Here is an 11544-nt window from a genome sequence, read left to right on the forward strand (position 1 = left end):
TTGCGTCAGCTGGGAGGTAAGTGTAAAAACTAGACCTTGTCCCTATAAAACTTATATTTCCTCATTTTTACTATAGCTTAGGAAAAAAATTTATTACATCTGCTGACCAAGCTAAATAGTCACAAGCAACTTGGAGAGCCAGGATTCCATTAAAAATAAGTCTGTATTACTTTGTTCCCTGTTTCTATGAGTCTGTTTTTGTTTTGTTTGTACAAGACAGTGCAGTGATCACATCGTAAAGTATATAAATATCGTATACCTGAAGCTAATATATTGTATGCCAGCTATACTTTAATTTAAAAAAAGCGCAAGCCAGAATGATAAAATATGATAAAGTTCTAATTTTCTAAGTTCTTCGCTGTGTTTCGACAGACACTAGCCCCCGTACCAGTGGGGAGGAGAGAGAAGAAAGGGAATAAAATGCAAATAGTGCCGTCATTTCTGCAACTTTATTCACCCTTTCTTCCCAAATGTTTATTTTTGCTTCCTTAGGGTATCGGGAAGAGCGTGTTCTAACACAATTGTTCTGAGTTGTTGCCAGGAAGTCAAGTTTATCTTTAGCATCATCTCTGAGCAAATAGCACAGACAGAGGAAAATGATGTTTGGGGCCAAATGTTGAAAACTTGAGTCTTGTGTAGCCTGAGCTGAAAGAGCAAAGAGCTAAAATGAAAAGCTAATAATGTTGGTACTGTTTTTCTCTACATGAATGTCTATTTAGAGGTGAAGTGGTAGTGAAAAGAGGATGGGTTTCAAGTACCAACAGCTTCAGGTTCAAACTTAGCCTTGATCAATTGCTGCCTGATTGAGTACCCTTGGACAAACTTAATTCAACAAATATTTAATTGAATGACTACTCAGTGCCAGGCACTTGGCTGTAACAGAGCTTAACGTAACTTACTCTCTGAACCTGTTTTTATATCTAAAAGAAGGATGTACATTACTAATTGCAGGTCTCTTATAGTAATTAAATGAGATAATATGTATAAAATTATAAAGCTCAGTGCCTAGCACATAATCATTGCTTAACAAATCTTAGTTTTTGTCTTCAGAATAACCAAATTAATCTCTCCTGAGTTAACTTGTGATTTAAAAGTACAGCTCTAGTACAGAACTAAAAATAAAATCAACAGATGGTTCCATAAATCTAGACACTTGCCAAATACCCCAGTTTTTTGGGGAGGTCCATCAACTCTGACAACCAGATACTAAAATTCAGTCTCAGATACTAACACTTCCAATTGTCCTACTTTGACTCCAACTTGATTTTGCACAAGACAAAAATAAATTGCTTTTCTTGTCAATTACCAGCAGGTATGGTATATGTAGCATAAAAATCAGAGCTATAAATGATGCTGAAATATTAGAACTGCTCATTTAAAATTATCTATTGATTGCCTGTAATGTGTGAGACATTGTGGTGGGATTAGTAATAAGAGAAACAAATATGTCCCTGACTGGATAAAGCTTACTCTCTAGTGGGGGCAACGTAATGTCAGCCCTCAGGGAGGCCACGGCCAGGAAAAGAAAGAAGACAAACATGCATTAAATAATAATGGCCAATATGCTACTGTACCAAGCATTAAAGGATGAACTGAAGTCTCTAATACAGGGATTCAGAAAAGATGACATAGTCAAGAAGGCTTTCTGGGAAAAAAAGTGGAATTTGAGCTAAGGCTTTTGAAGGTTAGTAAAGACTACTGAAGGTCTTCTATTCTCCCTGTACATAAAGGTCTAAAGCACCAAATCTCCAAGGAGAAATTAGCTGTAATAATGTCTGCTCTCTCTGAATGCATATAATCCTCTCTCAATTCCTTAACTGTTCACTAGTACAAATTCTACCTGAGTTCCATCTCATCCAAAAGGCAGCATTAACTACTCTCGGGTAAAAGATAATGTTTTATATGTCACTGTAGCATTTTTAAAGGAGCTATTAAATCTAACTGACTCTGCTAAAAAAAAAAAAAAAGGGGAAAAAAAGAAGAAAAGTTTGAGTTAAATGCACTTTTTGCATTTTCTTAATTCTGAGAATCTCCCAACTTCCCTATGGGCAAGAAATAATCACAACCCAGATAGCTGATGCAGTCCCTCCTACTACCTGAAGCGAAGTCAGATCCATCTAGTAATGAAGAGGTTTGATATTAGGAAGATTTTAAAATTCTAAACCTATTTGGACTGGACAAGCTTCTTCGGTGAATCCTGAGACGGGGCTTTGTCCATATTCCCCAGCCGCATCATTCCGAAGCCAGAACCACCACACTCCATTCTTGGCACGGAATATAGTACCCTTCCCTTAAAGCACTGCGTATTCATGCCTTAGTTGTGTCCCGCACATCTGTTTACCCTGACGACTTTCTTCAGTCTTCTAGATTAGAAATGCTTGATCAGTCACTGAGGGATGAACTTCATGGGAACCTATGATCTCTCTGAAATTGTACGACCATTATGTTTATCTTTCTTAGCATTTTTTTCCACTGTGGGGAGGAGCCTTAGTTTTCATAAAATTTTCCAAGGGCTTCATGAAGCCTCCCAACTCTCCTCGCCCCTCCCTCCCCCAACTCCCCCACCAAAGAAAAGGTTTAAGAATCTGTATTTTAAATCTGCTAGGGTCAATTTGCTATTTATATCATTTCCAAATGGCTACACTCCAACTATAACTCAAAGAAAAGAAAAAAATGACACATTGAGAAAAATATTTCAGTGTTTCTTATCTGCTAATAACAACTAAGTACTAACTGTTGGAAGGGCTGGCTCCTAGACTCTCAGTTAGTAAACTGGATTAAAATAATTTTAAATGCAGATTTTTTTTTTTTGTCTTAATGCTTAAAAAAATCCAGGTGTCATAGACTCCGAATGACCAACCTGGGTCTTGATTTCATCATTTTCGTATTAGCTATCTAATGACACTTGGTAGTCTCCTACCATATTAGGATATAAACCCAGTTACTTTGGGTCTTGCAATTGACTCGCTTTATTAGTAAGAGAAATTATAAAACTGCCTTACCCTCTCCTCTCTCAGCAGGAATAGACTACAGGAGTTTAGGTTTCAAATAATCTCAAGGGAAATGTATTCCCAATGAGCTCAGATCCTATTTTATATATTCCTGAAGGGCCCTCGTAATGGATTGGAGTAGGATCAGAAAAGTCACTGGTGTTTTCTCACATGAGAGAAAAAAGTATGAGTTAGAAGATATAATTTCATTGTCCATTTTGGCCACGTTCTATAATTTGGAGGTGATTTCGCTTGTTTTGTCTATTTTCCAGAGTTGTCACGACCATGAAATAATTTCAAAAAGTTATTGAGATTTTCCAAAATTCCAGACAAATAAAAGGTCATCTTTTTTTCCCTGGCCTTCTTGGATTCATGCTCTTTCTCTGCTGGCAGGACCCCCAGCAAGATGTCACTATTTGCCTATGAGTACTCATGTCAAGAACAACCAACCACTCACCTGGAAATCCTGAAACCACAGGCAGAGCAGGAGACCTGCACACCTAGCTCCACTCTGGGCAACTGAATTTTTGGAAATAAATTTGAGATGCCAGTCACAAAGCACTCTGGACATGGAAAACATGCCAATTTCATTAAAGAAGAGATTAACAAAAAGTCAACTGGGTTTAGCACCTACTTTCTTCCCAACATTTTGCATCTATAGATTCCATAGTTTTCACAGAACTTTCACATCCCTTATTCCATCTTTCATTAATACCCTTGCGAGGTGGCAGAGCAAACTTTCTTCCATCTTTCACTTGACTTTTGACCTTTAGCCTATACACAGTGATTCGAGATTAGGGCAATCTTCATAATCAACAAGTCCCTTTCCCTAAAACCCTTTAGTTAGAATAATATTCCCAATCCTTACAAAGTCTCATGAGATCTGACCTCTGCCACCTCTACAGACTCACACCATGCCACTCTCTCCTCCCTTCACCAACCTTCAAACACATTCATTTTCCTTTGATTCCTTCAACCTGCCCCAAGCATCAGGGCTCTTGCATATACTATTTCCTTTTTCTGATCTATTCTTTCTTCAATTCTTTGTGTGGTTGCCTCGTTTTCATCCTTTATCTCTCAGTTTATGTCAACTCAACTGAGATTATCTAAAGCCATCCCACCATGGTTATCCGATGTCTCAACCCCTCATTTGTTTTCATCACAGCATAATTTATGATCGTGTCGTTTACTGGCCTTTGTTTTGTTTTTGTATATCTCCTCCACAAACTTGTAAGCTCTGTGAGGACAGGCACGGGATGGGGTCAACTTACAGTTAGAACTCCAGTGTGTAAACCATAGCCAGTGCTGACAGAGCAGATCTTCAACTACCATATAGTGGGCACTAGGTAAATATTTATTGAGAGAAAGAAATAAGCAATTTGAGTACATACACTAAAGTTGGTTTCCCACGTGCATGTGTTAAAGCAGAAATGTTGACTGACTTGTTTTAAAAAGCTCTCTCCAGCAAGTGGAAAGCTAAAAAGAAATATCTGCATGTATGCAAACCCATTATATACACATACTTATAAATATTTCTATATATGATCACGTGGGTTTCTACCAAGTTAAGCAGGAGTTCTTACTGAAGTCTTCAACTTTAATTCATTACCGCATGGATCATTTTAACCTCCGGCCCTTGCTTACCTGTGAATTCCCACTCAAATACTGAGAAATGACCGTTAACGGCTAAAAGGCAGCATTAGGGCCTTATTCAGTGCTGTATCCCAAATATAGTGCTTGGCACATAAAATGCACGGGTTGACTTACTGTTGAGTTTACCCAATAATTTTAATTCTAGAAGGGACTACAGCTAAATTTGCAAATGTTACCAAATATGGATTTCCAAGACTAAAATCACAACAGTTTATTAGGGCAACAGTACAAGAGGGTGCCCTAACAAAGGTCTGATTTAAGTGTGTTTATGCAACTCTGTGAAGGGAAAATGACAGTAATACATCTAAGCCACACACAAAAAGGATTTGGGCTTTCCTGAAAAGGATTCGAGTGGCATCAAATGGTTTGTTTCTCCACAGCAATTTACATTTATTAAAATAGATAATAGGCACAATCATTGTCAAAATAGAGCTTCCACCCTGTACAACGTCTTAATGTATTCTTGAAATTCCTGACAAATAGGCACGAGGCCGTGGCAGATTAGACTCTAAGTGGGGGGATCGCTCTAATAGCACAGCAGAAAAACCAATCTCACACTTCTGGGAAGAAAAATAAGACCTGAGAGCAGCCTTTGAAGGCAAAGGGTATAGCACAAAGGGAAAGGTGCTAAAGTGATGCATCGGCTGGAAGGAAAACCGGGCTCGAACGTGACACTCTGCATTAATGATGCTAATTTATGTGTGGGTAAGTGTGTGTGTATGACACAGAGGAAATTTGAAGAGGTCTCTATTATACCACAGAGGAGCTCATCTTGAATCTCTGGGAAGGGTACATGCTTTATACGGGGACTGCCTCACACGGGCACGTGTTATCTCGACTCTGTGTCAGTTCCCTATGAACAAATCACTTGTCACCTGAAATTTATTCTGGATTGTTTCCAGTCCGTTCTTTACACTGCAGCCAGAACGATCTTTTTGGAAAACAAATTTGGTCGCTGCCCGCCACCTTCCTCACATTGAAACATTTTAAGTTTCCCTTTTCTCCTAGGATGAAAAGCAATAAGGGCCTCATATACGCTGAAGGTTTTACAAAATGTGGCTTGTCTCTAATGCCCACCCTGTGGGAACTCGGCCACGCGGGTCACCGTTTCCTTCTCTGAATACGCTCTCTCTCTACTGCTTCTACTGTAGGGCCCTTGTACTTGCAGTTCTCTCTGCCTGGGTCAACCTTCCATCTCCTCCTACCATGGCTTGGCCCAATCACCCCTTCATCAAGGAAACTTTGCCTTCTCAGATCCAACCCTCTTATTGCACATTCCCACAGCACCACATGCTCTGCCTTTACAGTGCTTGTCACAGTTTCAATCGTACATTTATCTTTGTTATTCTTTGATGAATGTATTTCCCCAGAGGGCCTTGTGACTCCATTCCTGGTACCTAACCCCATGCCTGGCACCCAATAAGTGCCCAATAAATATCTATTCACTAATTGAATGAAAAAATGATCACACTATCCACCCACACTATTGTCAAGCCTTTCCTGAACATTCGAGTTCTTTGGATTATGAAGAATATATCATTTCACGCATTTGATTGGTCACTCTTATGATCAGTAGAGGATATATCACTGCTAGGCATTATAGTTTCCAAAGAAACAGAAGGTCCCTTTATTATATGGGTCATTAATATAATGAAATGAATATTGTATGACATGAAAACACCTATCCAGAAGTCAGCTATGGTGCTGATCATCTACTCGTCTAATCCTTAAGATAACTGCTATCAAGTAATTTTGCTTTACTTCACGACTTCTCAAATGCTACTATTGGTTTCCAAGCTCTAATCATTGTGCCTGGATTTCACTCAACACATATTTACTGAGCATATTACAGCCAAGCACTGTGTTAGACTCTGGGATACATGCTGAGCAAGAGACACAAGGTGCTTACCTTCAAGTAGAGGAGAAAGCCAACACAGACTGATAGCCATTTCAGATTAGTGAATTTCAGAATAGTGTGCAATTAGCACTGAGAAGGAAAGAAGTCATGTTCTATGAGAGCGAGATCATGCGCATTATTTCACCATGAGCTTAAGTGATCTGCATGCTTCACCAGGATCACCTGTATCATTTTTGCTCTGCAGTGTCAAATAGATCACAGTGTTTTCACTGTGATGAAGAATTAAAGGATTTTATATCCTAATGTCATGGTCTCCCAGAAGGATTTAAATGTATTCACTTCCTCAAATTAAATAAAAGAGTAGGCAATACACGGGTATATATTTCCTAAGGAGTTACTATAATCCCTCTAAAATCTCTATTGCTGGTTCTGATGTACCTCGAAGGATCTAAGTGCCTTGCTCTCTAAGATGTATATCTCAACAGAGCATCTGTTCCATGCCAAGAGATTTTTCATTTGGTTTTCGTAGCAAGTAATGCAAGTAGTAGTTAGTGGTACAGAACATCTTAAAGACATCTGTGGAGAGGGTATAATTTTGCAAATATTGAGTCAAGACTTACTTGATAACCCTTATAAACATTAAGGCCTAGGATAGTGTTTGGAGCATAACTGGCCCTCGGTAATTATGTTTTAAATATTTGCTGAATGAATGGTGATACTTTAGGAAAATTAGCCAGTTGAAAAGTAGGAGCGGAGTGGAAAGAGAAAAATTAAAATTGAAGTGGCTTGCTTATCAGGAGCAAAAGCCACAGAGAAAGGGCACTAAGAATAGTATCCTCTCATCCCTTTCTGATGAAGACCAGAGACTTATGAGGGCTGAGTAGGAAGCTGGGAGAATCTCAGGAACTGACAACAGCGGCCCTGAGGTGTCACAGCTCAAGACTAATGCTCCAGCCTACCGTCTCCAGTGGAGAAGAACAATCAGCAGATTGTTTACACTCCTGAACAAATAAACTAATTGTGTCTTTGTTTTAAACCTAACAAATCATAGCTTGATTACAGGTCATTAGTGACCATTAATACACGAAACTATTTGCATTTCACTGGTATATCTGAATTACACAGTCTTGCCTTTCACACTAGCTCAATCAAGCTTGCAAAGGGAACCCCCTCTACCCCTTATCGGGCCTCAAGAGGGACTTAAACTAACAATTAGCCTCTAGAATTAAACTATGATGCAGAAGAATTCATTATTTTGGTTCATTGTTGATCTCTTTCTTGTCGAACCAGCCATTCATTCCCTTTGTAGGGAAGACATGCGCTCTGTGCCCAAAGAGTATGCAGTCGCCTCTCCCCGCAAATTCTTGATTATTCTCAATGACTCCCAATGCATTGGCCAATACCACAAACCTGCTTATGTGATACTAGCAAAGACAGTCCTAGATGCACAACGCGATGGCTGATAAGAGTGCAGATAAATGCAGGAAGCGCATTGGGGATTGTCAGAAATACCAAGGTGACAGGAACAGAGTTTATTTGGTAAAAATGTGGAGGCAGGATAGAGAATATCGAAATGTAGAGGTCAACTGGGTAATCCAGAATTTTAAAAAGTCTCTTTGGGGCTCTGGATTATCCGTAGCAGAAGCCAAGATTCTTGAAAAGAATTGGATAATTGCCAAGTCTCTGTTTCATTTTGTGCCGAGCAGTTACGGAGTGATTAACAGAGATGAACGATTTTAGCAATGTTTGAGGACTTTGTAACATAGCAGTTGCCATTTGGGAGCAAATCCATGGTCTATCTCATCTAACGTTCGGTTGCTACAAAAACATTTGCCCCAGGGAATGCCACTTTTGACTACTAACATGCTGTGGCCACAGAATTAAGAGGAATTGCTAACAAGGCAAGTAACGGCCGCCTGTATATCGCTGAACTCATTTTCACTTCTATTCTAGGCTCGGTCTCCCGCCCATGAGTCATGCCTCAGCTCGACATGCATCATGACAATACAAAGCTCTGTGCAGTTTAAAAAGCTCTTTCAAATGCGTTCTCCCACTCATCTTTATATGAGCCCTACGAAAAAGTTAGATTATACACAGTGTAGCAGTGGAGGAAAAGGCAGGCTCTAGAGTCAACTTGTTTTCATATCCTGGCTTTTTCACTTACTAGCAGGCTGACCTCAAGCAAGTTACTTAGCCTTTCTAAACTTCACTGTAAAACGGAGATAATAATGGAACCTGCCTTGCAAGATTATTGTAAAACTCAAATCGTAATGAATGCATGGAAGGTGCTTAATATACTTAAACATGGCATATAATAAGTGCTCGAGAAATCTTAACTGCTATTGTTTATCTCTTTCTCCTCCTCCAAGACCACCACCACCCACCAGGGCCACTGTCTTTGCCATCATCATCACCACCGTCCCCCTCAGGAAGATAAGGAAACTCAATCTCCAAGATAGACTTTTTCCTGAAGTCATCGGTCTACTAAATAACTCAGGTAGGATTAAGCCATTATCTTCTGACCATACCATTCTCCCTACCTGGAACACTTTCATTCTTCCGCTATGTACCTGAATCCTCCTCCTCATCCAGGTCTCAGCTTAGCCATCTCCTTCATGAGCCCTTCTGAGGCCTCTGACATCTCACAATCCCTTGTACTTTCCCCATCACAGAACTTCTCTACTACATTATAATTGCCTGTTTTCCTGTCTGTGTCCCGCACGAGGCCCTGAGTTTCTTAACAAAAGAGATCAGGTCTATGTTTCACACCTTTCCATCCCCAATGCAGAGCACAGTATCGGGCACACAGTAAGTGCTCAATAAATACTTAATAAAAGATGGATGACAGACTTCTTTCATACCAATCTGAAGCCACATATCAAAGTATTATTTCTTACTGGAACACTTTTGGAAAATCAGAGATAGTCATACATGGCTTCAAACTTATAATCTTAGCCTCATGTTGAAAACTCAAGGCAATCTTAATCAATTTCTCATGCATCCCGTTTCTGAAAAGTAGCTTAACTTGTGAAAATAATGCCTCGAAGTGACACTCACACTATGTTAACACACACACTCATTTTATACCTCACACTTACTCATGAAATCATGCACAATGCTGAAATAGTTCCCAAGCCCTTAGCATCTTAAAAGGGACACCTTCTTTGTACTTTGAAAGGATGTTTCAGAAACATTTGCACTTGATGAAGCATGGAGAAAAGCAGGCATTCATCCTTGCCATTCTTTCTCACAGCGGGCTCTTAAAATTCTGACTCTGAACTGTCTCTTTCTCACTTACAGCTTTTGTACTTTTGAGAATTTTGAGTCTGACATGACATAGACCAGAGAAACATGACCAAATAACAAAGTACTTCAATCCTTCCCCTCTCCCCCCACTTCCTGGAGATACAGAGGGCATAAAAGTTGGAAGTTCCAGGGAAATCCATCCAAAGTCTATCTAGTCCGCTCTCATTAAAGTAGCATCATTGAGGGCAAATCAAATAAAACTCAGGCCCCCAGTCAACACCATACTAGAATGCATTAAAAATGTTATTCGACTGGGGGAAATGAAAGAAAGGGACATTGGAATTATGACAGATAGAAACTCTTTTTTAAAATGGGTCAGGCAGAAAAATGTAAAATTTTCCATAGCAAGGGATGAACTCCACCTCACATCACAAACTCCCCAAGGTATTATTTAAAAACAAACCCATCTACGGCCATGCCGCCCTGAACAAGCCCGATCCCGTCTGATCTCGGAAGCTAAACAGGGTTTGGCCTGGTTAGTACTTGGATAGGAAGACTAGGTGCTGTAGGCATAAAAAATAAAAAGAAAATAAGGGATTATAAGCTGACAAGGTCCTTGCAATCTGTGAGGTCAACCAAGGGTTGCCTCGCCTAAAAAAATAAATAAATAAAAATAAAAACAAACTCTACTCTCTCATCTTATATAAAAAGCACTTTGAGACATAACCTATGTGGAATCTATATACGTATAAAAGTTGCATAGTTCTCTTGGGACATCGACGTCTGACACATCCTCATCCATAGGCTGATAGAGAATAAACATATATACGCATACATTTACAGAAAGACATACATACACCTGTTCTTTGTTTTCTTCCTTTAAATCTTTGACTACTTTTTAAATTTCATTTCCCTGTAATAAATATTCCTTTAGAAATGTTCCTTTCCCCATTCCTTTTAAAATAAGCCCTTCTCTTCTGAATGTCTTACTCTTTGACGTGTCTCCGAGTTTTTACCTACCTCTGTTACAAACTCCACCTCAAGGGAGACTCTCTGATGATTTTAAAATAAAAATCTATAGTTCTTTTGTACTAAATTTTATTTTCCAGGGCCCAAAGCAACAGCCAAATGTATAGGCTATAAAGCTAAATAGCTCACCACACAGCTTCAGGAAATGAATTTTAACAAGCTAGCAGAAATCATGCCACCTCATCTAAATCAGGTGGGATTACTTAAGGGTCATATTGAAAGGCTCCCAAACATTTAATGTGGGTGGAAAGTTGCTGTTTTACCTACATAGAAATGTCTAGATCTGCTTTCTGATTCAAATTTACTCATTTAGTAAGACCCTTCATTCTTCATGAAACACGAAGTGGGAAGCCCATATCGTCTTTTTCTTTGTGTCCTAACCACCACCCCCACCTTTTTTTTCGTTAAAGCAGTTAATGTATAAGTCTGGTCCACTAACTTATTGTACATACTTCTCCGGCATCTATAATGCAGGGGCTGCTCTTGTCTAGCCTACTCTCCCTCTCTCCTGGTCATTTTATAATCAGCCACAATTTGCATTGCCGTATACCAACATGTTTCATCTAAATGTGTTCTTGGTTCTTAAAACTGTAAGTCAAAAATGGTTCCTACCTGTACTTTCTTTTTTAAATGTGAATTGGTTTGGGTCCCACAGAACAACTTTTAAGCATTTGGAACTATTCAATACTTCCACATTGCTACTTTATTAAGAATAGTAGGTATAAATAATAATACTAATACCTTTATTTCCATAGGTGCTTTCATCTG

The 11544-nt window shown here is 39.2% G+C and overlaps 1 protein-coding gene and 1 pseudogene across 1 annotated transcript in view; one reads left to right on the forward strand and one right to left on the reverse strand.

The window, feature by feature from the left end:
• PPP2R2B (protein phosphatase 2 regulatory subunit Bbeta) overlaps positions 1 to 11544 on the reverse strand; it is a 411123-nt gene that overhangs the window by 229111 nt on the left and 170468 nt on the right. The window lies entirely within an intron of this gene.
• Positions 10213 to 10319, forward strand: LOC111744413 (annotated as a pseudogene).

Source organism: Pteropus vampyrus, unplaced genomic scaffold (genome assembly GCF_000151845.1).
Source record: "Pteropus vampyrus isolate Shadow unplaced genomic scaffold, Pvam_2.0 Scaffold134, whole genome shotgun sequence".
Lineage (NCBI taxonomy): Eukaryota > Metazoa > Chordata > Mammalia > Chiroptera > Pteropodidae > Pteropus > Pteropus vampyrus.